Below are 22,450 nucleotides of genomic sequence, written 5' to 3' on the forward strand. Positions count from 1 at the left end.
CTTGACAGTCAGTCTCTTAGTTGAATGAATAATTGAAAATATAAAAAATAAACAAATAAGATTTCTGACCTCCAAAAACTGTCTAGTAGAGGATCCAAGTCTATTTGATGACTGCCACAATTAGATGGGTATATAATCTGTTGTTCTGATAAAAATTTCATCATAAAAGGGGCATATAAATCACTACACAGCGTTGAAGTATATAAACAGAGAACATCCAGGGCCATGCGTGTTAAATGTTCACCCTAGCTATGTAAGACATTCCATTTATTTATTTAATAAGCATTTATTGAGCAATCTTTTGTGTGGTGTGTTGATAGAACTACCAGCCATTTGATTTCCTTAGCAATTGGAGTAAGATATACTAAGCAACCAAATATAGGCAGAGAGAGTGGGCTGAATCATGAAAGGTTTTGCACACAAAAGTAAAAAGACAAAAGGCAGGGAAGTCAAAGAGTCTTTTACAGGTAATTTAGTAGGACCTGCACCAGTTGTGAATGAAGAAGGGGCAACACATTACAGTGAGATCTAAAAGGTAGAATCAACAGTATTTCAATAATTGAATATGGTAGATGAAGGCAGAAGGAAACTGTGCAAATCTTAAATTGGATTTTATTATTTAAAGTACAAGGTGTTCTCAGTGCATAACGTTCATCAATAATAAATGTCTACCTCCAATCAATTTATAGGATTCCCATAAAACCAGGACACAATCTCATAGGTTGATGCTACCTACAAGCCCTATGTCAATCATCAAACCAAACATTTTTAACTGCTACCATATACAATAATCCTTATTATGATGTAGTTACTTAGAAACTAGAAGACATAATCAGTGTTTATAAGAACAATCTAAATAAAAAAAGTTAAATTAAAAAACCTATAAGATTATATCATTCAAAGCTGAATTTGGCATACCTCACTAATTCACAGTTCATGTATCCAACAACCTCAAGTACTCAATGTGCAATGAAGCAGAAAATAAGTAAGAATTTTCCAGAATAGACAAAATATGCATTATAAAGTCCAAGTGGGGTGTCATGCCACTGGGTCAGCATCATGGCTGTTAAATAAACTCACTGTGTCTTGGCTACTCTGGTGGGAGTGGATGGGCAAAAAGAGAAGAATAAAGCAATAGATGTGAACAGGAAGTGAAAAGGGCCCCAACAAGAGTGCTGCAGAGCTCTGTGGGCCCTAACTAATGTAATAGGCAGGCAGGCATTTTTTTTTTTTTTATTTCTAGGAGACTACCATGCTCTCACTTGTCATCAAACCATATGAACTGAGCACAATCAGAGCATTCAGGGCCAGCATCTGCAATTCAGTTAGTGAGAATGGAGCACAGTAGCTTAGCTTCATGGATATCAGTAAGCCTCACTCACTTGCTGTATCATCCTGTTTGCTATCATCCTGTTTGGAGCCATTGGAGCAGGAGAGCACAAGGTGCCAGGAGCGTGGTGTGTGGGTGTCTCATGGTGGTGATAGCTGTGCAGAAGGAGGAGTGGCAGAGGAAGAGATGAGCAAGAGCCCCTAGCACTGTGGGAATGAGGGACTGAGAAGGGAGGAAGACAGGGGTGACTTGTATGCATTATGTCTGGAACTTCCCTGGGTATAATTGATACAACATGAATGATGTGTATATAGTGCTTACCATAAAGGCATTTACATTCCTGGGGGACAGATGACAAAGATATAAACAATTACAAAAGAATGTGACAAAAGCTGTAGATGCACAGTAGAATCACCTACATCATTTGTGGATACTATCCCCATGACAGTCAGGAAACATTGGATTAAGTCAGATTTCAGAGGTGGTGGAGTCCAGAAATGACACTTTAGTCTGAAATGAAGATAGGCAAATGATAGATAGAGCCATGGTAACTTAAGCTGGGGCCTGAACATGGGTCCTAACTGGGAGGCTGTCAAGCCCATCATTAACCTGGACAAGCCTGAGCTCTCCCAGCCTCTATCCTGGTGCCCATATCTTTGCAGAGAGGCATTACTAAGAAAGAGAAACTCATCTCTGTCTTCGGCTGACTAGAGGGACTGTGGGAGCTCCCCACATTTGAGGCCAGAATCTTTTTACCCAGAGGTTTTCTCTTTCATAAGAAAGCTCTTTTTCTAGCATTTTCTTCTTAGCATAAAGCTCTCCTGCCACCAGATCTCCCACAGGCCCACATCAGAGGGCAGATGATAATGACTTGTTGAGTGCACCAAATATTGAGGTGTCATCTAAATGGAAGACTCATCTTAAGAGTCAAAATTCACCTTATGGGGGTACTGCAAGGTGAGAAAACTGAGGCAAGGGATTTTGGTCATGCTCAACCTTAGAGTCCTCCTTAAAAAGCAAAAAAGAAAAGAAAAGAAAAAAGAGAAAGAAAGAAAAAAAAATATCCTTCATAGCTCAGAAATGCCCAGCTGCCCACCTCTTGAGTACATGCTCCTGGAAAATGATAGATTCCCTAAAGCCAGAAGTAGGGGCAGGCACCATCTTGACACCCTAGAAAGCATATGGGGAGAAAAAGCCCAAACTCACTAGAACCCATTGGTCAAAGGATCCAGCAGAAGCCTCAGAGGCTGGCCTCATCACACATTTGCCCATAGGGGAGGCAAGACACAGAGGGCATGAAGGTGTATTGTGAGTTGTGGCCTTGTGATACTGACTGCAGCTACTGGCACACTAGGAATGAATGGTAGGCAGCAGTCTAAGCTATCCTTGCCTCTGTCTGGCCAGCACCATAGTATGCAAGGACAGAGCCTGCACCTGGAGTGCCTGCTGAGGCCAACAGATACATGGAGACCTACAGTCAGAGGAAGGAGAAAGCACTGCTGCAAGGTTGGAGAGTTGCCATAGCAATGGCATTTACAGGGGGTGATGTGGCAGGAGCCCTGGGTAGGTGGGCTGATCTCCTGATCCTATGTCCTTCCTCTTATGCTCCTCTAAGCTTAGCTGAGCCTGGGTTGAGCCCAACAACCTGGGTGGGTGATGCTGAGAGGCCACCAGATGAGATTCTGGTTAATGTGTGCAGGTTGTGAGTCACAGTGCAAAGGGTATGTGCAACACTGGGTGTTGGTCAATGTAGTAACCCACATGCATGATCTGAATGAGGATCTGACACAGGGAGAGTAGAGCATAGGGTTTGAAAGACAGTCTGGTGAGTGAGTGAACAAGCTGACTTCTTACCTGAGTCTACTAGAGAAGGGGAGAGGAGGTTTGCAGGCTAGAAACAGAGTAAAGAGATAGCAGATAGTACATCCCATTTGCTCCTTCCTCAAAGTTAGCAGTTGTCCTCCTCTTAAATCTGAATTGGTGGTAGCAGTGATGTTTGAAGTTGTGAAGAAGGGACTACTGTGGCTAACATTCTGCCTGTCTTTCCTGAAAAAGGCCCAGCAAATAATATTTCCTTGAAACAAAAACAGGCATGCACATAGTGTGAGGCTTTACTGAGAGTTCTTGCAAAAGTCCTTGCAGACTTGAAACATGTTATGTGTGTGGCCACTCATTGGGGTTTGGAGTTTCATCATTAGGACTGGATTTTGCCTCTGGTAGAGCACAAAGGAGTCTCTGGCCACTCCTATTGCATTTACCTTTGTTAGTCATTTCTTCAGGTTCCCAGCTCAAAGGCACCAAACATGAATCTCTTTAGCTAAAGACTAAAATCTATCTGAACTGCAATAGATTGTAATTGCTAAATTTTCATTACAAAGTTTCTACCAGAACTTGCCTTCATCAAAGTCTGCTTTATTCTGACTTTTTGATGCACAGTGATGGAGCAAGGACAAAAAGCCTTAAATCCATGTTCACCCTTCACTTACATAACAAGCCTTCCCTTGTTTCTCTACCTTGCTAATGCAACCCCACCCTACATTGATTATTCCTGCCCTTCCTGGCCTATTGGACACAACACTATTTGAAGACTCTTCATATCAGTCTGAGAGCTCTCCATCTCCTCCCAAGCTGTCTCCCCCTTCTCAGATCATCCTCACAGTCCAGCCTCAGTCTAAACCCCTCCCATCTCACACTGTTGTCTCAAAGGACCTTTAAAACTAGCCCAAGCTCTTCCTCTGTCTCAGCAGCCCAGCTTTAGCTCAAACCTCCAAGTCCCTTCCAGCCCATTTGTATTATATTGTTGTGTCCGAATTTCCCAATCAATGCACAAGGCACAGTCGTGGATGCAAAAGCAGAGGTTTATTTGTTACCAGCCGGTATCTTCTTATTCTCTATATGGCAAGGAATTGGGACCTAACATGTTCATTGGTTCATTTAAACGTAAAGACTATATATGTTATGTGGCAGGAAGGCCATACAAAGGAGATGGCATGGGGAAGAATTGGCAGGAAGCATTGGGCCATAAATCCCAGGGGAGATGGTGGGGGGCAGGAGGTCATAAATTCCAGGGGAGCATAGCAGGCAAGCAAGCAGCCAGAGTACAGAAGACTCCCACTCCTATAATATAAACCACTAGTCTGTAAGGGAGGGTGTTCTTTTTTCATTTTGTGTTCATTGGCAAATCTCTTTCATGAGTTCACCTGAGAGGGAGCCCCTCCCAGGTTTTAGTCTTCCAAATAAAACTAGTCTGACTGTGGCTTCTTGCTTTCTCCTCTTTCCTAACTCACAGCATGTTTTGTCTTGTGGGCTTGCATTTGGAGATTTAAGTATACTACCTCAATCTCCTACAATTTAAAAGCCAATTTATAAACAAGGACTTGGAGTGTGTTTCTGTGATCTGAGAAACCCTCTTGGCTACTTTTATTGGGAGGTGGGTGTCAGGAAGGGAGTTGCCTGGAAGAGAGTGTTGAGATTTTCTTCATGAGTTCTGTGATGCTTCACTAAAGCTTTTAACACTTTGGTGATTTAAGCTCTTCATATTAAAGTCTCATTAACAATTCCTACCGAAAGATGCTGAAAATAATCAGCTATCTAGGTCATAGACCTTGGCTGTGTTCTTTATACAACTTGAAATTTCTAAAGAGGACTTCACTTAATGTTTTGAAAGTGAAGTTTTCAGGAAGAGAAGACAAAGAGCTACATTTTTTTCCTTTACTTAGTAGTTAAGAAAAGGGAGTGTGGAACCCAGGGACCGTTGGGAGGCCTAACCTCCTAATAGCTACCCCATGATTTCCTATAGCTTTTTTATGTGAGTGAAATCAGATGAGAAAGGATAATGTGTAAGCAAGAGGACTCTGGCCATCAACATATTGTCCATAGTAGAGACTAGGGTGCATGAGGAGTCTGCAAGAATTCCATTAAAAAATGTCTGTAAGGGCGGCTGGCACCGTGGCTCAATAGGCTAATCCTCCGCCTTGCAGCACTGGCACACCGGGTTCTAGTCCTGGTTGGGGCACCGGATTCTGTCCCGGTTGCCCCTCTTCCAGGCCAGCTCTCTGCTGTGGCTAGGGAGTGCAGTGGAGGATGGCCCAAGTGCTTGGGCCCTGCACCCCATGGGAGACCAGGAGAAGCACCTGGCTCCTGGCTTCAGATCAGTGCGGTGTGCTGGCCTCAGTGCGCCGGCCGCGGCAGCCATTGGAGGGTGAACCAATGGCAAAGGAAGACCTTTCTCTCTGTTTCTCTCTCTCTCTCACTGTCCACTCTGCCTGTCAAAAATAAATAAATAAAAAAGATAAAAAAAAAAATGTCTATAAGGGAAAACCTAGATACTGATTTTTAAAAATTATATCAACATTAACTTACCTTTTAACTCCATTTCTCCTGTGAACTTTTTACAATCCTTTTGGATATAGTTTACACTATGTGAGGTCCAGAGCACTCTGGGGATACAGAGGACATTATTATGTCTGGGACTGTTAGGTAGGAAGTCAGTTATGAGCTTATGTGTGTGTGACAGGCCTAAAGAGAAGACATCTATATGCATCTGCATCTCAAAGTCATCCTAACAATGTTTCAGGGGAAGCCCAGATTTCGCATCCTGCCTGCCCTGCCCCCTTCTACCTGGTAACCTGCCAGGTGGAGGCCCTCACCCCTCCTGCTTCCTGCCTGATAAATCTTCCACAATCTCCCAGGTGCAGCCCAGTATCTGCATCTCAAACACCCTGCTCGCTTCCTCAGGTCTGATAACATTTGCATCCATAAAGTCCTTTGTTTCAGACCTTCAAGAGAAGTTTTTCTATTTACATCCAAAAAGCCCTTTGTTCCAAGAGGAGCAGAGGTGGGGAAGCAAGACCCATCTCCTTAAAAACCCCCAGCCTCAACTGGACGGCGCACTCAGCTCTCTGCATCTTTGCTGAGCCGCCCGCCTGGCCTGGCCGGGTGTACTCTCCACTCACCCATGCAGCCCCGCTCTCCCCCAGTCTGAGGGACTGGGCACTCTCTCTCTGGCCCTGTCTGGAGAGGTGCCCATCCGTCCTTACAGATGTTCCTTCTTAATAAACCTTGCTATTTTACCTCCCACTACTCTCTGTCTCACGCCTGAATTCTTTCTTGCGCGAAGACAAGAACCCTGCAATTTCTCCGGTAACAGGACTGCATTGTGTGCATTATAGGCTCAGAGTATAGAAACTCAAGTGTGGCCCATTGGACTTAGCCTGATGGGACAATAGTAGTAATAAAGGCAAGCTAGTACTGAGTAATTACATGCCAGATATGACATGCCAGATATGCCAGATATGTTGCCCTATTTCATTCTTGCTTAAATGGTAGGTATTATTATTATTATTTTACAGGTGAAGAAGAACAGATTTCCCAAGATGCTATTGCTAAGAAGTGGGAAAACTGGGGGCTGGTGCTGTGGCTCACTGGGTTAATCCTCCACCTGAGGCACCAGCATCCCATATGGGCACCTGGTTCTAGTCCCGGTTGCTCCTCTTCCAGTCCAGCTCTCTGCTATGGCCTGGGAGGGCAGTGGAGGATGGTCCAGGTCATTGGGCCCTGCACTCGCATGAGAGACTGTGAGACCTGAGCCTGGATCAAGGTGTAACTATTTTAAATTAGGCCTCCATCTTGTAACTTGGGTCTGACCAGGCCCTGAACCCTAAGCCAGAAGCTCCTAAAAGTAAATAAATGAACTCCCCTTGTGATAAACTCTCCTAGCAACAGCCGATTAGCAGATAACAGAGAAATACCTAGAGTTTCTGGTGTCTTCTCAGGGCAGATAAAGTCATTAATAGCTTCCTGAGACCCTGCAGTTTGGCACGTATACCCTAGCAGCTCAGACCCTATGCTTTGTCCAATCAATTCAAAAGGCATCAGCCCCAAGCCATCCAACCACCTTTAGTAGGTCCGTTCCCGCCACTGGATGCACTAATCAATCCTAAGAGATGTCCTTTTGATTTCCCGCTGGATGAGATGATTTGATAAATGGTACCATAATGTATAGAATATCTCTGAAAACCCTATAAAAACCCTGTTAACTGAAGGGTTGAGGCTCTCACTTCAGACCCACTGCATCGGTGCTGATTGAGAGTCCAGGCCCAGAGCTGTAAGAAAACTCTTGTGTGCTTTACAGCGCTATCAGCTCCTTGGTGGTCTTTGGGGACAACTGAACTGGGCATAACAAGACCAGGAGAAAGCACCTGGCTCCTGGCTTCAGATCGGTGTAGCTCCGGCCATAACAGCCATTTGGGGGGTGAACCAACAGAAGGAAGACCTTTCTCTCTGTCTCTCTCTCTCACTGTTTAACTCTATCTGACAAATAAATAAATAAATAAATTTTAAAAAAGAAGTGGAAAAACCAACATTCAAACCTGCAAGGATTCCTTAATGATGATGCTTAATTTTAGGATGTGTCAGAGTCTAGCTGACTGTACATACTCTGTATAGTCTCTGCACAGTAGAGAAGGTTAAGACTTTCAAAAGTCATTATACATGACTGAACTTATGGAGCTAGAGAAGAATTTGTGGCCCAAGGGACTTTTCCCCCACCTTGGATGAGAAATCTAAGAATCCTGGGGTCTCTCATATCAGCCCACTTTCAGGAGTGGGTGATGTATAGTTATTTTTCATTCTGTCTTTCAAAGGGATATTGGCCTTTTGCCTCTCCTAGAGATTCCATAGTGAAATACAAAGCAGCCTGGAATGTCATGCTTTTAATTAGTTTTGAGCAGTGCAGTAAGTGAATTACATTGAGTTAGGTTGGCCGAGAAAAAGAAGAAAAAATTTAAACAACAGTTTTTTGGGACAATTCTTTGATAGGTGACATCGAAGTATGTTTCTAGAATGAACAAGGTAAGGGTATACTGCACAAGGTGAACTGAATAAGCAATAGCTTTATCATAGACTTATCAACTGAAAATAGAGAACTTTAAACATTATTTTTTAATACTTATATAGATTAGCTTTCACTTAGACACTTTAAACCATACTTTTCTATTACATAGTTCATCCACTTCTTGAGTGTCTGCTATTCAATGCCAGGTGCTTGATCCAGTGGCAGAATTATCATCCAGCTTGAGTCACTCTACTGGACCATCAACAGTACTTAAAGAATTCTAAAGCAGAGGTTAACATTAAACCAATATTTTGATTTAAAATGAATGCAAAATACACCAGAGATCATGGTGCATAAAGCAATTTTGAGTTTACATGTTTATAATGTTTCAATGTTTAAAATGCCTTTTCTTCTTAAGATAAAGTGTAATATGTGCATGTGTATACAGCCATCTATATACACTGGATTGCAGTTGTGCTCCTGGTGAATCTTTTCTCTCCAGATGCACTTACAAAATTCATGGCAGCACCACTGCTTTAAGACCTTCTTCAAAAAATGTTACACAGTAAGACAGAAAAACAGCTGGGACACATTATTAATTTTTCAAGTAATGCTGTGTAGTTTTATTCCCAACATATGCTCAACAGTAAGCTTAGAACTATAAACATACAATGTAATTAACATTAGAAAATTAACTGTTACAGGTAATGCAGAGAGGGCATAAACTATTTTCCTGCTGCTAAAAGAAAAACAAAGGGAGGGAAAAGCCTAGGATGTCATCCATTCAGTACGCTTGTCTTACATTTTTTACATATATTTCTATATTTTTTCAATTAAAAAAAGTACAGATAATTCTTTAAAAATATCAAATCGCTTCCCTAATAGCTACTTGCCTTGCCAGTCAAATTCACTTTATGTTAGGATTTAAAAATATAATAAAAGTCAAGATGAAAAACCATTATCATCCTGGTTCCAAATTATCTAATTTGACCTTTCACCAAAGCTGGTAATTTTTGAAGTTTTGCTGTATATGAACAGAAGAGGTATAGCAGAACATGATTTAAAAATTTGTTAAAAATTAACAGAAAATCATCCTTGAAGGAGCTTTCCAAAAGACACCATAGGCAGCAGTTCAGTTAGAAATATCAGCCCTGAAGAGGTAGAAAATTTGAGCGCATCATCTGAAGACAGTTTTGGCACCATCTTCTCTCTCATCAGGATCAACGTTTCCAAGTAAGACAATTCCATGGTAAAAGGAAACCAGGTTCCATGACTGAACAAAAGGTGCGGGTCAACTCTCATGTCTCAATAATCAGTCTATTACATAAGAAAAAGAACATGGTCAAGGACACACATGCACTTGATTTATTTTGTTTCCATTATCAAGTTTATTCATAAGTGAATTTTATATTCATAAATATAAAAAGGCATCATTCATAACAAAGATACAAGCTGAAACCCCTGCAATAAAAACTTCTATTTTCATAAGTACCAAGAAAGCAACAGGGAAATGATTTGGTGCAGCTTTCTTAAGGGATCAGAGAAAGGACATTGTTTTAAAGAAAAAAGGCAAATCAATAACCAACAAACAATGTCAGTTTTACAGAACTAGATGATTCTGAAAGATTTATTTTTGGGTTCTTAGTTTTCAAACTATAGATCACCCTGAAGAATTGGCAACTAATGACATGTATCACCATCACAATGACAGAGGCCAGCTGAAGTTCAACTTAGTCCTGCATTGTTTCACATCATTTAAGTATTTCTAGCATAAGACATGATACAGAACAAAACTCAAAGTAGGAATAAAAATATTATTCTGCAGTGGAATAAAGGCAAAAAATGTTTAAGAGTGTTAACTTTTAAAGCTTTAAGCATTCCTGTTTAACCAGCATTTAAAAAATTATGTAATCATAAAACCAGCAAAGGTTAATGGGAAGACAAAGAAGTACAAATATGTGAAATGATGAATTAGGTTAAACGTTTCTTTGTACTGACTGATGTTTATACTGCTTCTTGGAGCTGGTGCTGTGGTGCAGTAGGTTAATCCTCCTATGGCCTGGGAAAGCAGAAGATGGCCCAAGTGCTTGCCCCTGCATCCACATGGGAGACCCACAAGCAGCTCCTGGCTCATGGCTTCAGATTAGTGTAGCTCTGGGAAGTGAACCAGCAGATGCAAGATGTCTCTCTCTGTCTCTGCCTCTCTCTATAACCCTGTCTTTCAAATAAATAAAACAAATCTTAAAAAAATATACTGCTTCTTCATGAATCTGCAAGAACTATTATAAAAGTTACATGCAGACTGAGGGCAGTCCTGTTACAGAAAGTAGAAAATAAAACAAAAATCTAAAATTAGGAAACAATGGTTAAACTCTAAAAGATATTTTTGAGATTCCTTTTTTTAACTTTTATTTAATAAATATAAATTTCCAAAGTAGAGCTTATGAATTACAATGGCTTTTTGCCCCCCATAACTTCCCTCCCACCTGCAACCCTCCCATCTCCCACTCCCTCTCCCATTCCATTTGCATCAAGATTCATTTTCAATTATCTTTGTATACAAAAGATCTATTTAGTATATATTAAGTAAAGATTTCAACAGTTTGCACCCACACAGAAACATAAAGTGTAAAATACTGTTTTAGTACTAGTTAAGGACAGAGATCCCACAAGAGGAGTAAGTGCACAGTGACTACTGTTGTTGATGTAACAAATTGACACTCTTCTTTATGGTAATAATCCCCCTAGGCTCTTGTCATGAGTTCCCAAGGCTATGGAAGCCTTTTGAGTTCGCCAACTCTGATCATATTTAGACAAGGTCATAGTCAAAGTGGAAGTTCTTTCCTCCCTTCAGAGAAAGGTACCTCCTTCTTTGATGGCCCGTTCTTTCCACTGGGATCTCACTTGCAGAGATCTTTCATTTAGGTCATTTTTTTTTTTTTTTGCCACAGTGAGAGTATATGCCTGAAATACTCTCATGGGCTTTTCAGCTGGATCTGCATGCCTTAAGGGCTGATTCTGAGGCCAGAGTGCTGTTTAGGACATCCACCATTCTATGAGTCTGCTGTGTATCCTGCTTCCCATGTTGGATCGTTCTCTTCCTTTTTAATTCTATCAGTTAGTGTTAGCAGACACTAGTCTTGTTTGTGTGATCCCTTTGACTCTTAGACCTATCATTATGATCAATTGTGAACTGAAATTGATCACTTGGACTAGTGATGTGCATTGGTACATGCCACCTTGATGGGATTGAATTGAAATCCCCAGGCACATTTCTAACTCTACCATTTGGGGCAAGTCAGATTGAGCATGTCCCAAATTGTACATCTCTTCTCTCTCTTATTCCCACTCATATATTTTACAGAGATCACTTTTCAGTTAAGTTTCAACACTTAAGAATAACTGTGTATTGATTACAGAATTCAACCAATAGTATTAAGTAGAACAAACAAACAAAAAATACTAAGAGGGATAAAGTATTAAGTTCATCAACAGTCAGGACAAGGGCTGATCAAGTCACCATTTCTCATAGTGTCCATTTCACTTTAACAGGTGCTCGGTTAGGTGTCACTGATCAGGGAGAACATATGATATTTGTTCCTTTGGGACTGGCTTATTTCACTCAGCATGATGTTTTCCAGATTCCTCCATTTTGTTACAAATGACCAGATTTAATTTTTTTTTACTGCTGTATAGTATTCTATAGAGTAAATATCCCAAAATTTCTTTATACAGTCTACTGTTGATGGACATTTAGGTTGATTCTAGGTCTTAGCTATTGTGAATTGAGCTGCAATAAACATTAATGTGCAGACTGCTTTTTTGTTTGCCGATTTAATTTCCTTTGGGTAAATTCCAAGGAGTGGGATGGCTGGGTTGAATGGTAGGGTTATATTCAAGCTTCTGAGAACTCTCCAGACTGACTTCCATAGTGGCTTTACCAGTTTGCATTCCCACCAACAGTGGGTTAGTGTCCCTTTTTCCCCACATCCTCACCAGCATCTGTTGTTGGTAGATTTCTGAATGTGAGGCATTTTAACTGGGGTGAGGTAAAACCTCATTGTGGTTTTGATTTGCATTTCCCTGATTGCTAGTGATCTTGAACATTTTTCCATGTGCCTGTTGGCCATTTGGATTCCTCTTTTGAAAAATGCCTATTGAGGTCCTTGGCCCATCTCTCAAGTGGGTTGTTTGTTTTATTGTTGTGGAGTTTCTTGATTTCTTTGTAGATTCTGGTTATTAATCCTTTATCTGTAGCATGGTTTACAAATATTTTTTCCCATTCTGTCTGTTGCCTCTTCACTCTCCTGACTATTTAAATGGTACCATAATGTATTGCTTTATCTTAGATGGAGAAAGTGCAACCTATATAATAATTTGCTAAGGATATTTGCAATACATAAAGCCTTCAAAAACTAAATTCCTAGAGTGAGCATTTGGCTTGGCAGTTAAGATGCCAGTTAAAATGCCTGTATCCAGGGTCACTGCTGTGGTGTAGTAGGTAAAGCTACCACCTTCTGTGCCAGCCTCCTATATGGGCATTATTTTGAGTCCTAGCTGCTCCACTTCCATCCAGCTTCATGATAATGTGCCCAGGAAAGCAGTGGAAGACAGCCCAAGTCCATGGGCCTCACACCCATGTGGGAGACCCAGAAAAAGTTTCTGGCTTCTGGATTCAGATCAGCCTAGCTCTGACCATTCTTTCTCCTTCTATAACTCTGCCTTTCAAATAAATAAATAAATCTTAAAAAAAACTTACCTGTATCCCATATAGGAGTAACTCACTTTAATTCCCAGCTCTAGCTCTTCATTCTAGCCTCCTGCTAATGCAGATTCTGGAGGATGAATTCCTGCCACCCATTGAGAGATCTGTATTGAGTTCTGGCTCCAGGTTTTGGCCTCCCAGCCGGTGCAGGCATTTGAGGAGTGAACAAGGGGATGGGAGCATGCTCTTTCTTTGTTTCTCATTCTTTCTTTCTGCCTCTCAAATGGGTAAATTAAAAAAAAAAATTAACTTTTAACCCATTAATGGAAATATTTGAATGTAGTATGAAATTATGAATTCGCAGTATCTTATGTGAATCCTTTATCCTATTATTGCAAAGAGGAGCAATAAAATGTAAATAAACATGAAATAATACATTAAATATGAATGATGTGAAGTATTTGTGAAATATAGAAATAAGAGCCTCTGATAAGCTGTTCATTTGTTAAGCCAATAAGAACCATGGCAATATTATCCAAATCAGCTTTCTGAGACCTTTGGAATTCAACCAAAGGATGACAACAATCTGATGGGAAGTTATTCAAGAAAAATGCTGAATCTCAATAGGAACAATAAGGTTTGTGGTGTTTTAACTTGCCTTATTTTCATTTTCATTTCCTAAGCTCCATAGTAATCTTGAAATATTACCCTTTAATTGCCTTATAATAGCTGTGAAATCCAGTAACCCAGCAGCTAGTGGAAAAGGCAAAATGAGGATAGAGCTTCCAAGAAGCCCCACCCCCAGAGAGCTGTTGCTTTTTAAATTGACTGACAGCTCCCTGGAAAGGCAGTGTTTACAAGACATGTGTTTGACCTGACTCAGTGCACACTCTGTGAGAAAAACTTCACTGCTAGTCCTATTTTTGAAAACAATTAGAAGTAATTGTTTAACATTATAACTGTCCAAGACAATGATTCTAGTTGAGGCCAAAAAAAGGCTGACCAAAAAATGTAAAGTGAAAATATGGGAAATGAGATAACTGTAGTGGGCTTTGAAAATCTTCTAAATGTTCCCAGAGATCTAGGAGGCCACACACTTGTGCAGCTTTTTGCAGACTGAGAAAATGAGCAGCCATAGAACTCTCACCTCTGTTTGGACTTGATGGAGCGTGCAAACAGGAAGTGATTGCTAAGGCAGAGCTGTTTACTTTGTAGTGATGAAAGCATGTGTCAGCACATACAGAGTTTAATAGGGTAATAAGTAGTTTAAGAAATTTAAGAAAATAATAATAGGGTAATAAGTAGGTTAAGAAATTTAAGAAAATTTTTGTCTAATAATTGGCTATATACTAACAAAATTAACAGAGATTTAAGTGGATAACATACAAAGTATATTCCAGGAAGGTTGGCTAAAATAAACAGCAGCAACAACAAGCCCTGTTGAGTGGGTATAGAATGTAATTCTTAGAGTTGCCATATTATATTATTCATAATGTGCATTTTTCAACAAAAAATATAAAAGGAAAACAGTAAATATAACAAGATATAGCACATAAATACAGAGATAAAAAAAAGCAGTCCTCAGAAACTCTTGTTAGGAAGCCCAGGTGTTCTATTTACTAAACATAGGCTTAAATTAATTGTCTTTTTGTTGTTGTTTTGACAGGTGGAGTTAGACAGAGAGAGAGAGACAGAGAGAAAGGTCTTCCTTCCATTGGTTCACCCCTCAAATGGCTGCTATGGCTGGCATGCTGCGCCGATCCAAAGCCAGGAGCCAGATGCTTCTTCTTGGTCTCCCATGCGCTGGCCAAATTAACTGTGTCAAATATCTTCAGAGAACTAAAAACCCATGTCCAAAAATTACAGAAAAGTATAAGAACAATGTGTTACCTGGCTGACGCCGCAGCTCAATAGGCTAATCCTCCGCCTGCAGCGCCGGCACACCAGGTTCTAGTCCTGGTCAGGGCACCAGATTCTGTCCTGGTTGCTCCTCTTCCAGTCCAGCTCTCTGCTGTGGCCCAGGAATGCAGTGGAGGATGGCCCAAGTGCTTGGGCCCTGCACCTGCATGGAAACCAGGAGAAGCACCTGGCTCCTGGCTTTGGATCAGTACAGTGCGCTGGCCGCAGTGGCCATTTGGGGGGTGAACCAATGGAAAAAGGAAGACCTTTCTCTCTGTCTCTCTCTCTCTCACTGTCTAACTCTGCCTGCCCAAAAAAATGTGCTACCCAATGTAGAATAGCAATTTTAAAAATAGCTATTATAAAAAGGAATGAAATAGAAATTGTGTTTAAAAGTATGGTAACTGAAATTAAAAATTCATTTTGGTGGTTGTCCCATGCATGCAGCAGCTGCCTTGGACTGTGGGAGAAGATGGAAATCCCCACAGGAGTTAAAATTCCTCATAATTTTTGCTTGTTGGAAGAACTTGAAGAAGGACAAAAAGGAGTAGTTGATAGTACAGTTAGCTAGGGCCTTGAAGATGATGAAGATATGACACTTACAAGGTGGACAGGCATGATTATGGGGCCACCAAGGACAAATTATGAGAACAGAATATATAGCCTGAAAGTAGAATGTGCACCTAAATACCCAGAAGCTCCTCCATCACTTAGATTTATAATGAATATTAATATGAATGGGATAAATAACACCAGTGGAATGATGTCTGCACAGAGCATACTAGTAGTAGCAAAATGGCAAAATGCATATAGCATTCAAGTTGTACTTCAAGAGCTAAGACGTCTAATGGTGTCCAAAGCAAACATGAAGCTTCTACCTCCACCAGAAGAACAAACATACAACAGTTAATTTTAATGAAGCTCAGACTTGCCTTAAATCAACAACCTTCTACTCATATCAATGTCTTGACTAAACATCACAATGCAAAATACCACACATTCAGTAAAGAATTCCAGCTGGGATATGTGACCTGGACATTTGTAATATATTTAATGTATGTACACTCATTTTGTTTTCAGGTAACAGGAGGAAAAATGTAGCACAATTTTTCTTTCTCTTGTTGAGGCACTGTCATTTAAACAGTAACCTGGAGAGCTCCAACTAGGATTCAGATTTTCAAGATTCAAGCATGGTGAGACATGTGAGATGGCAGTGGAAATGTGTGTTTCTGAAAAGTAAAAATCCCAATAAGGACAAACAGAAATTGCATGTTTTATCCATCTTGTTTAGTGAAAGAGCTGCAGTTGACATTATTTAAAGTAGCAGGTACAATGAATATTGTCACAAATTGTGTTAAATTTTAAAGTGCTGTGGGTGCTGACTACTAGTAGCATAAAAATATGTTCAGGATTATATTGATACCTTATTTATAACAAAAAATAGTTTTGGGGGGTCAATACATTTCTGTTAAAAGCTGTTCCTGTCTGTTACATGTAACAGACATGGTAAATATTTGTTCACATTCTTTGCTTAACAAACCACACATTTAAGCTTAAGTGAAGTCAACAAAAAGGGGAAATATTTGTATAGATATGTGATTTTGAGATTAAAGTTAGTCCTAAAATGTAAATAAAATGTGGAAAGTGTCCTCAAGAAAAAAATCATTTATTTAGAGGATCTCAATCTGATATCTGAGCAGGAAGAAAAATGAATTATTGAATATAAGAGTAGATAAGCTGAGGTTATCCAGTCTGGGGGTAAGAAAGACTAAGATTGAAGAAAAATGAACAGAACTTTAGAGACCTGTGTGATACTACCAAGTATACCGACATATTTATGAGAAGAGGTCTTGAAGGAGAGGACTGATGGAGCTAATAGGATATTTAAATAATAGTGATAGAAAACATCTCAGATTTGATTAAAAATAATCTATACATCTGATAAGTTCAGTAAACTCCAAATAGGATGAAAACAAAGACATTCCCACTTAGATGTCCTAGTCAGACTATAAAACGATATAATCTTAAAAGCAAAATATAAAAATAACCATCCTGTGCAAGGGCACCAGAGTCAAATTAGCAGCTAAGTTTTCATCAGAAACAGCAGTTAGGACACTACTTGGGGCCAGCATCGTGGCTCAATAGGCTAATCCTCCACCTGCGGGGCTGGCACACCAGGTTCTAGTCCCAGTTGCCCCTCTTCCAGGCCAGCTCTCTGCTATGGCCTGGGAATGCAGTGGAGGATGGCCCAAGTGCTTGGGCCCTGCACCCCATGGGAGATCAGGATAAGCACCTGGCTCCTGCCTTCCGCTGCGGTGGCCATTGGAGGGTGAACCAACAGCAAAGGAAAACCTTTCTCTCTGTCTCTCTCTCTTTCACTGTCCACTCTGCCTGTCCAAAAATAAAGACACTACTTGGGATACCTCATCTTAAATTGGAGTGCCTGATTTGAGTCCTGGCTCCTGTGCTTTGTATCCATCCAGATTCCTGCTAATGCACACCCAAGGAGGTAGAAGATAATGCCTCGAGTCTTTAGGTCCTTATTACCAACATGGGAGATAGGAATTGAATTCCAGACTCTTGGCCCAACCATGGTTACTAAGGACATTCAAGAAATGAGACTAATTGATAGAAATCTCTATTTCTCTCTGTTATCTCTTTGTCTTTCAAGTAAAAATGAAAAATAATTCTTAAAATAGAAGTATAATAAATTATACTTAATTATATAATTATAGAAATCTGTTGATGAGCTTAGAATGTATAGAATTGTAATTTGTATGACAGTAATACTACAGAGGAATTATTGGAAGAAAATTTGTGTGTATAGTTGAAATTAATTCAGTTTTTATCTAGGTTAGATTGTTTTGGATAAAGATGTTAATTGGAATCCCCAGAGCAAACAGTAAGAAAATAAGCTTGAAAAAGCTATGGTGAATGGGGCCAGCACCATGGCATAGAGGGTAAAGTCACTTCCTGTTGTGCCAGCATCCCATATAGGCTCCAGTTTGAGTCCCAGCTGCTCAACTTCCAATCCAGCTCTCTGCTATGGCCTGGGAAAACAGTAGGAGATGGTCCAAGTCCTTGGGCCCCTGCAACCACGTGGGAGACCCAGAAGAAGCTCCTGGCTCCTGGCTTAAGATCGGCACAGCTCCGGTCATTGTGACCAACTGGGGAGTGAACCAGCAGATGGAAGACTTCTCTCTTGCTCTCTCTCTCTCTCTCTCTGCCTTTCCTTCTCTCTCTGTGTAACTGACTTTCAAATAAATAAATAAATCTTCAAAAAAAGAAAAAAAGAAAAAACTATAGTGAAGGAAGCAACAGCAAAAATTTTAAATGATGCACTAAAAGAAAACTATTTAACATGAAACAACACAATAACAAAAAATACAGTAAGGGCTGGTGTTGTGGCATAGTGGACCTAAGCCTCTGTCTATGGCACTGGCAACCCATATGGGCATCAGTTCAATTCGTGGCTGCTCCTCTTCCTATCCAGATCTCTGTTATGTCCTGGGAAAGCAGTAAAAGATTGCACAAGTGCTTGGGTGCATCTGCCTGGGAGACCTGGAAGAAGTTTCTGGCTCCTGGCTTTGGATTGGCCCAGCTCTGGCAGTTGTGGCCATTTGGGGAGTGAACCAGTGGATGGAAGGATTTGCTCTCCGTATCTCCCTCTCTCTGTCTGTAACTCTGCCTCTCAAATAAATAAATCTTTAAAAATATATATGGTAAAAGGAAAAAACAAAAAAAATTAAATGATACACTAAAAGAAAACTGTTTACCATGAAAAAACATGGTAATAAATGAGTAGAGGAATAAAACATAAGGTTTTAGAAAACAGTAAAGTGACAAATGTAAATTTTATGTTGTCAGTATTTTATTTATTAAACATACATAGATTAAACATTCCAGTCAAAAAAAAACTTTACAGGATGGGTAAGAAAATATAATGCCTCCATATGCTTTACATAAAGGATATTGTTTAAATACAAAGATACAAATAGGTTTAAAGTAAAGGATGGAAAAAAGTATATGAGGGATCTTCAAAAAGTTGTTGGGGGCTGGCACTGTCGCATAGTAGGTTAAGCCTTTACCTGTGATGCTGGCATCCCATATGGGTGTGGGTTCCTGTCCTGGCTGCTCCTCTTTTAATCCAGCTCTCTGCTAATGGCCTGGGAAAGCAGTAAAAGATGGCTCAAGTGCTTGGACACCTGCACACACATGGGAGATCTGGAAGAAGCTCCTGGCTCCTGGCTTCTGATCATCCCAGCTCCAGCCACTGAGGCCATTTGGGTAGTGAAGCAGTGGATGGGAGACTTCTCTGTCTCTCCCTCTTATCTGTAACCCAGCCTCTTAAACAATTAAATATTATTTTTTAAAAAAGTTGTTGGGAAATATATACTATGAAAAATTTATGTATGGGCTTCAACTTTTTTTTTTTACTAAAACAAACTCATCTTTTCTTCCTATTTTTTTCTTGAACTTTTTGAAGTATTTTCACACTACAGAAACAAAGAGGTAATGTATAAAGAAGGTATAGAAATTATAAACATTTAAGCACTAATAACACATCCCAAAATGCACAAAGCAACAATAGACAGAGAACAGATAATTCAAATATAGTAGTTGCAGGTGCAGTTGTTTGGCCACTTTGAATGTTCTCATCCAATATTCAGAGTGTCTGGTTTGAGTCTAGCTCATTTGCTAATTTTCTAGCTTCCTGCAAATGCATACCCTATGACACAATAGATAAGGATCAATTACTTGGGACCCTGCTACCGCTTGGAAGACCCAGATTGAGTTCTGGACTCCTGGCTTCAGCTTGACTTAAGTCTGGCTTTTGCAGACATTTGAGTAACCCAGTGGATGGAAGATTTCTGTCCTTCTTCTTTTCAAATACAATATGAAAATAAATAAATATTGTTACAAATAGAGACTTCATATCTCATTTTCAATAATGAATAATAGCTGAAGAAGGAAATTCTGGAGTAATATGAACTGATTAAAAAATAATTCTCCAGGCCGGCACCGTGGCTCAACAGGCTAATCCTCTGCCTAGCGGCGCTGGCACACTGGGCTCTAGTTCCGGTTGGGGCACCGGATTCTGTCCCAGTTGCCCCTCTTCCAGGCCAGCTCTCTGCTATGGCCCAGGAGTGCAGTGGAGGATGGCCCAAGTGCTTGGGCCCTGCACCCACATGGGAAACCAGGGGAGGCACCTGGCTCCTGGCTTCAGATCAGCGCAGTGCACCGGCCACAGCGTGCCACCCGCGGCGGCCATTGGAGGGTGAACCAACGGCAAAGGAAGACCTTTCTCTCTGTCTCTCTCTCTCACTGTCCACTCTGCCTGTCAAAAAATCCATCAATAAAAATTAAAAAAATAAAAATAAAAAATTATCCTCCATACACCAGCAGAATACAGACTTCTCAAAAGTCCATGGACTATTCTCTAAAATAGTCCTTTTATAAAATTGGTTATTAAGTCTCAGTCAATTTAAATGATTAAAATCATGAAAAACATGTTTGCTGACCACACTGAAATGAAATTAGAACCAAGTGAAAGAAGGAAAATTTAGAAACATAAAAAATAACAATGTGACTTTAAAAAATGATAAATGAAATTAGAAAACACTTTGAGGCCGGCGCCATGGCTCAATAGGCTAATCCTCCACCTGCTGCGCCAGCACACCGGGTTCTAGTCCCGGTCGGGGCACCAGATTCTGTCCCAGTTGCCCCTCTTCCAAGCTAGCTCTCTGCTATGGCCCAGGAGTGCAGTGGAGGATGGCCCAAGTCCTTGGGCCCTGCACCCATATGGGAAACCAGGGGAGGCACCTGGCTCCTGGCTTCAGATCAGCATGATGTCCCCACCGCAGCACGCCGGTCATGGTCATGGCGGCCATTGGAGGGTGAACCAATGGCAAAAAGGAAGACCTTTCTCTCTGTCTCTCTCTCTCACAGTCCACTCTGCCTGTCCAAAAAAAAAAAAAAAGAGAAAACACTTTGAAATGGGTGAAAATGAAATCAAATGTAGCAATATTTATAAGACAAGCAGTGCTTACGTGGAAACATGTGCATAATGCCTGTATTTTTTAAAAAGACACTTCATGTCAGTAACCTGTGATAAAAAGAACAAGATAAACACAGTGAAAAAAGTAAATAATAAATATTAGAGCAAAGATATAGATAAGTATAGAAGAGAAACATAATAAAGAAAATCAGTGAAACTCTCATTTGATTCTTGAAAATGATCAACAGTTTGGCAGAACTTTTGTCAGGCTAACCACAAAAAACAGAGACTTCAATTACAAGAATTGTCAACAAAAGTGGAAACAACACTGATAAATAAACAAAGAGGAAAGATTCAGAAAGCAACAGTATAAACTGTATGCCACCAAATTAGATGAAATAGGAAAATTCCTAGAAAGGCAACAACTTCCAAAACTGAATGAAGAAGAAATAAAAATCTGAATAGATTGTTTAGCAAGTAAAGAAATTGAGTTAGCAAACTTCCTACCAGCCCAGGCCAAGATAGCTTCACTGAGAAATTGTAGCAAACGTTTAAAGAACAGTAACATCAAAACTTCACAAATGCTTCCAGAAATACCTGAGGAGGGAACACTCCCCACTTATTCTATAAGGGCGGTATTGCCCTTTTACCAGAGCTAGACAAAAACATAAAAATATACTCCTAACCAGTAGTCTTTATGAAATATAGATGAGAAAGTCTTCAATAAAATACCACCAAACCAAATCAGCAATATTAAAATAATAATTTAAACATATTATGACAAAATAGGATTCATGTCAGGAATAAGTTTGGTTTGACATCTGAAAATCCATTAATACAATATATCAAATTAGTTGAATCAAGGACAAAGTTACCTGATTATTATAGCTATAGAATAAGTGTTTGATAGAATTCAGCATCCTTTCATGATAAAATCACTCAACTAACTAGAAGTACCCAGAAAAGTGCTCTACCTGATTAAAAGCCTTTATGAAAACCACACAGCTAATATCATCTTTTGTGGAGAAAGACTGCTTTTCAGAAAGATCAGGAAAAACATGAGGACATCTACTCTCAAATACTAGTATTTTACATTGTACTAGAACTTCTAGCCAGGGAATTTTAACAAGAAAAGGCATTCAGACTGGGAGAAAAAAAAGATGGAAAACTAATTTGTGTATAGGAAGCTAAAGAACACACACACACACACACACACAAGATTAGACCTAACAATTCATCATTGTTGCAGGATTAAAAATTAATATTTAAAAATAAACTGTATTTCATTCAAATTTAAGTAGTTGTTCTTAACAATGTGCCCCAATTTCAAAGCTTATCACAAAGCTGTGGTAATGAGTCTGGTCTAGCATAATGACAGACAGATGAATGAATGGGCTTGCAGAAACAAATTGTTACATTGAATGCTGGCAGTGCTGCAAGATAATTCAATGGGAAAATAACATTTTTTTCAATAAATTTTATAGAGTAACTACTTATCTACATGCAAAAAGATGAAATTTGGCTCCTACCTCAACCAATATTTCAAAGTGGATACGATTCCTAAATTTAAAGGTTAGAACTAGAAAACTTTTTTAGCAGAAAACATAAGAATAAATCTGTGTGTGTGTTTAGCTTTGACACCAAAAGCACAAATGACAAAAGAAAAAAATAGCAAAATGAACT

At 39.9% G+C, this 22,450-nt stretch overlaps 1 pseudogene; it reads left to right on the forward strand.

Moving 5' to 3' along the window:
* The first annotated feature begins 15,241 nt into the window (after positions 1 to 15,241).
* Positions 15,242 to 15,679, forward strand: LOC133772281 (ubiquitin-conjugating enzyme E2 variant 2-like; annotated as a pseudogene).
* Positions 15,680 to 22,450: the final 6,771 nt, after the last annotated feature.

This window comes from Lepus europaeus, chromosome 13 (assembly GCF_033115175.1).
Source record: "Lepus europaeus isolate LE1 chromosome 13, mLepTim1.pri, whole genome shotgun sequence".
In the NCBI taxonomy this organism is placed as follows: Eukaryota; Metazoa; Chordata; class Mammalia; order Lagomorpha; family Leporidae; genus Lepus; species Lepus europaeus.